The sequence below is a fragment of the Chenopodium album genome, chromosome 5 (assembly GCF_948465745.1).
Source record: "Chenopodium album chromosome 5, dcCheAlbu1.1, whole genome shotgun sequence".
NCBI lineage: Eukaryota > Viridiplantae > Streptophyta > Magnoliopsida > Caryophyllales > Amaranthaceae > Chenopodium > Chenopodium album.
In genome coordinates this window covers 31,640,053-31,646,052 of record NC_137838.1, presented here as the reverse complement: position 1 = coordinate 31,646,052, position 6,000 = coordinate 31,640,053, and positions in this window count along the sequence as shown.

The window sequence follows — 6,000 nt, the reverse complement described above, 5'->3', positions numbered from 1 at the left end:
ATTAATAACAAATCCTAGCATGTGACTGAACAATAAAAAAAAAAAATTTAGCCCTAACATGAAAATAACATGATAGAAAGAATATGAAGCATCATAAACATACAACATTTTAGTTATTAACCTAAACATGATACTAGGAAGCAATAAAAACATCCTAACATGATACTAGTAATTAAAATAATCAAAGCATGATTTCTATATCAAAAGAATAACAATTAAATTACTTACTTGGATGCCTCGTATCTCTTTCTAATAATAAAATACACGCGTTAGTAACTTCAATGAAAATAATGAATCAAACAATCAAATTAAATAATTAAAATAGAGATTTGGGACCAAACCCTAAGAAATTATCAAACTTTCACGTCTAGGGTGAAGGCAACTTTGAACTTGGCTAGGTGTGTCTAGAAGTTGTGAATGCAGAATTTTTTAGAAGGGAAAGGTTTAGAAAGAGGGAAAAATAATAAGCTTCTAGCTTAAAGACAGAGAGAGAAAGCTTTTAGCTTTAGAGAGAGAAAGAATAGAGAGAGAGATGATGATTGTCAATGAATAAAATTGAGGAGATACGACCCCTATTGATAGAAAAAATAGTCCGGAAACAAATCAAGTCCCATTCGAAATAAAATACCTCCTGTCACCAACGCCAAGAGTTAGTGCCAGACGACAAGCTTAGCGCCAGACGACAAGATTATCACTATGAAACTTAATATAGCTACAAGTAGCAGTCTTCGACGATGTCTCAAAGCAGAGAAGAGATTGTCTATAGGGGCAAGGCACAGCCGTGGCGAGGCATTGCCACAACCTTGAAGATGACGAGGCACGGTCACCTTCGACGATGTTCCCGAGGCTAGTTGTTGCTGTGTTTAACTAACGCTAGTTGTTGCTGTGCCAGTACCTCGGCGCATTTTGTGAATGAGCCGATACCTCGGCGCTTGTGCTCCTTTGTGAACCATTACTTCGGTGCTTGCAATGAGCCAATAGTTAGGCGCTTTAAGCTAAGTGAGACGATCATTTGTCAGTTTGATAACTTACTGCGATTGTAATTGAGCCGACTACTTAATAATGTGAAATTTCTCATAGGGGCTAACCGGCGTACCAATTACGAAGGAACCCGAAATTACTGTATAAGGTTAGCACAATCATTTTTAAGGGCCATGCATCTTGTCTCCGCACCAGCTCTCGCTGCTACGTTCTGTCGCCAGGATTTTGCTTTGTCTCCAGGTGACAGACATTAGCGCCTGTCGACAAACTTGTCGTCTGGCGGTGGAGTCAGGTTTTCGAAATAAAACCCCTTTCTTCTCCATTTATGTCGCTGCTGATGTTCGATTGCTCAGTTTTGCTCGGAAGTTCACTTTGCTTTTCCTCCTCCGTTTCTCAACCAAATTCGCTCAAACGCGTTGCAAATCAAAGCTTATTTCATCTAGTTTCCCGATCTATGTAAGTTTTCTCCAAACTCCCCTTGGTTTTGCTAAATTTTGCATGTTTTGTTCAGGAATTTTTCAAAAAATTCTAAACTCATATTGCTTAATTTGCTTTATTTATTAAATTTTATGCCATGAAATTGCTTAATTATGCTTATATATTGCCTTGAGAGTATTTTGAGACTTGTTTGACTCAATTTGGTGAAGAAATGAGCGAATTGCCATTGTTGAGCCTTTTGAGTTCGTAAAAACAATGTATTCTTCGTATTTTTGCTAGCCATTCTTGTCCAATTTGTCACAATATTTGTCATAGTATTGCAAGAAATTGTTTGATTGCTAAAAAAATGCTATTTCTGCGTGTACTGAAATTATGCTTTATTTTAGTACTAGATACTCTGTTTTTGGTGAACATAGTATCATGCGGCTAGGAGAACCTTAGATACTATAAAACCTTAATTTACTGTTACTTTTCATAATATAGCATGGCTAGACGACGTGGTTTTGCCTCTTGCTTTATGGAGGCTCACTGGGAGGACGATCCCGTTGACAACGCGGGAACCTCTTCTTCTCTAGGGGAGTTCCCGGAGTGGGACGAGCGTACTCTATACTTTGCGCCTGAATTTCATATCTCGGAGCGCGTTCAACGTGGGATTCATAGTGGGAGAGTTTGCGGCCATGGTTCAGGCAACGACACCATCAGCTCCCTGTGCGATACTTACTTTTGCGATCACGGCGATTTACATTGACTGTAGGGGTCTTTTGGCTTGAATCCACTGTTTCGAGCCACTTAGGCTCTGTACTCTTTTGGGCCGAGCCGCTACATGGTTCTAGATTTTTTGGAGTTCTTTTGGGACACCACCAACACCTTTCATTTCCCCTTGGGTGAGATGACCATTACCCCTGCTGATTTTAGTCTCATCTCGGGGCTGGAGTTTTGTTCGGTCGCACTTCCGTTCGATAGCGAGATCACAGTCTATTCTCCTGTGGTACTGGAGCTGTTGGGCCCTATTACTATTCGGGCTCGCAGCGAGGCCGAGACAACATATCTTAGTTCTCGGTGTATCCACCGGTGCACACTCACGGTGGCTTTCCAAGATGGTGCGACCACCCCTGAGCTGCGGGTGCGCATCTTTGCTCTTATCTTGTTGTCAGGGACCTTTTCTTCTGATAGAGGTAGTCGAGTCTTAATCTACTACTTGCCGGCTCTTCGTGACTTTCACATGGTTGGCTCATATGATTGGGCCAGCTTGGCCTATGCGGACTTCCTAGTCAGATTGCGACTTTCTGGTCGTTATGGTTCCTTCAAGGGTGATATCGCACTGTCCTGCTTTTGGAGACTCGTAGAGGTATACTTTATTTCCTGTACTAAAATTAGATCCATAATTTCATTAGCATGTATTGATACTTCTTTATCCTCGTAGATCTACTTCTACGAGTATTTCCCGTCTATTGCGCCGGTGAGACCTTCTCCTCGTGAGTTCCCCGTTGTTGCCTGTTGGGGAGGCTTCCTTAGTGATCAGGCTACTATTGCTCGCATTTGAGAGTTGATCCGCTCGGTATGTTCCTTGAATACTTGTCTTTTAGTATCTTTTAGTAGGACTTTATCTCATGAATATGCGTTTTGTAGGAGCCTGCTATAGATTTTTGGTCGTGGGAAGATTTGGACATTCCTGCGCTTGCTGTGCAGTACACTAAGCAGCGTCAATACTTTCAGGGGACGTACAACGCTGTAGTGTACCTAGGCAAGAGAGTGGCTATTCCGCACTCTTCTGAGGCTTTTGTTGTTCCTGCTTGCCCTCCTCGACATATGTTTGACCAGACGAGATTGAGGATCTTGGCGAGTAGGTCACCAGTAGGTATAACGTGGCGGACTCATGCCCGGGCGGAGCTGTGTTATAGGAAGACGTTGCTGCCGCTTTTGGCTCCACCACCTGTTTTGCTTGAGGAGGCGGAGGTATTCCTCATTTCCAGTGTTTGTCTTTTACGTATCCCCCGAGTAGATTCTAATTACTTGGATTTGTTTTGCCAGGATGCGCTTGCAGATTTTGTTCCTCCACCCGTATCTATCACCTACCAGGGGATGTATGGTCCAGTTGAGGAGATGATTCCTCTAGCTCCTCCGGATCATTGCTTCATCGAGCGGTCGATACCTCGGCACCAGACCTGGGTGAGTCATTTATTTTCCGTTTACTTATGCATATATATTTGATTGTTACTGTTTTTGGCTCTTAACAGTTTTCTCGCGAGGTGGTAACGAGGATGGCGAGGGGTATGGACGTCTTTCACTATCAGCAGGTGAGATTTAGAGATCGAGCCTCCTGTCGTCGTGATGAAACTGCTGCAGAGGTATTTCTCTTATCCTTATTACATGTTTTATTTTTCTATTATACGTCAGACTTGATTTATTCTTACAGGGACAACCTATTCCTCCGCCACATACTCGTACGAGATCCGAGGCTAGGAGAGAAGTAAGGTTCTGGCTCAAAACGTCGTTATATTTCTTCTGGGGACTAGGGTGGCGGTTAGAGACGGCTCCTGTCGAGAGATCGGAGGGTTCAGGCTCTTCGTTTGAGGGTGCACATGTTAGGCCGATAGGCCAAGGAGGCGTGACATCGGCTCCAATAGGGGGTGGTGGGACGTACGAGGTTGGCTCGTTGTTGCAGTAGCCGCAACAGCCTCAGCCGTTGGCGATTCAGCATCAGAGTGAGCCTAGATGGGCTGGCCCTACTTTGTTGATCCCGACTTTCGATTATCCTGGAGAGGGTGAGGGGCATACCCCAAAGACTATACTATGTTTTGACACATTGGGAGTTCCTCCCCATCTACATCCTCTAGAACCGTAGTGTTGCCTGTATTTTTATTTATTTGACTTTGTAGGACTTTGCTAGTTTATATCATATGGCTTCTATGTTTAGATACACTGTATATATATAATTTTTTTTTATCTATTTATGTTTATTTTATCTCTGCGTTTTATATTTTTCATTTTATGTGCATGTGAGTGTGTGGAAAATTGTGACTAATTTTGCGCAAAAATTTCTGTCATTTTTATTATCAATAGAGGGTATTCGACTTTCTCCCCCAAAAGAAAAAAAAATGAAATAAACTTTGACTAAAATATGCCCAAAATTAAGGCTTTAAAACAAGAGGTCAAAACGTAAAGTCATTGTACAAAATCGAGTCATGGTCGAAAAAAACACGGTTTTCATAGCGCGTGAGGCTAGGGTCACATTGCCTTTCTGTCGCCATACGCTGGCCCTTGTCGCCAGGAGCTGTGCTCTTCGCCTGGCGCTAACCTTGTTTTCTCCGAATCCTTTCAAGATTCAAATTAGACTAGTTTTGTGCATAAATAGCCCCCAAATCTGCCGATTTTGTATATTTTCAACAGATTAAAAATAGTTATAGCCTTAATTTTCTCATCAAGCAATCTTGTCTAAAAGTTTTAGTGATTTTACTCGTGAGTGGTGCCGGTCTTTGACTTCTAAGGAGAGAAAAGAGCTTGACTTTTTTCACTTGGGAAGTATTTATGGTATTAAGGGGGTAGACATAGATATAGATTATTTTCATACCGCCTTAGAATATTGGGATCCAGACATTCATTTATTTAGAATGGCCATGATGAAATTAGTCCTTTATTGGAAGAATTTAGTGCCATTTTAGGCTTCCCTTCTTTAGATCTTGCGGTAATTCCTAATGTGAATGAATATTATTATAAAGATTTTGATCGTTTCCTTAATCTTAAGGATAGGGATCTTAAAAACATTGTGGATGGGAATGTAGTAAATCTGAAAGAATTTGCACGTCAATATTTTTGATAGACCACATTATGAATCTTTTCATGTTTATAGGAGGAGAGCTTTCATCTTTTGCATGTTTAGCCAACATCTTCTCAGTAGTGGTAACATTCGTGAGGATCAAGCAATTTTAATATCTGTCATGGAACAAATTGAATCAGGTATGAATCCAATGCCATTAATTGTTGGAGAAACTATGCTTAGTTTAGATGAATTAAAGAAAAATCCAAAAGCACCTCTTCTAGGCTCTTAAATTTTATTACAGGTAGAAAAACAATATTTATGATTACAGAAATAAATAAATATATATTGCTTTTGGTGTGATGGATAAAAGGAAAACTATCCACACAAAGATTGAATGCAGATCCTCTAAAGGATGCTAGCTAGCAAAAGTGATGGATGAAGAAGACGATGCTGACAAGAATTGGAAGAGGGCTAAGAAAGAGAAGACAAATTAGATCATTGCTTTACTTTCAATTTATTAGACATTTTTAATTTTCAAGTCAATTTATTTTTTTATTTAAATTTTATCAATAATTTAATTTTTATTAATGCAATTTTCAGCTTTTTAAATTAAATCAACATTTACATTTAAATTTTATTAAAGCAATGAAAACTCTTTATGTATTTTTTTCTGAAAATTATTCGAGTACGGAAGTAAAAAATTTCCGAAATACACCATGATTCGCCCAAATTATCACAGGAAAATTGGTGCTGTAATTTTAAGTCTGTCGCAAGACGTTACTTTTTTTTGCCTGGCGCTACATCTTGTTGTTAGACGCTAC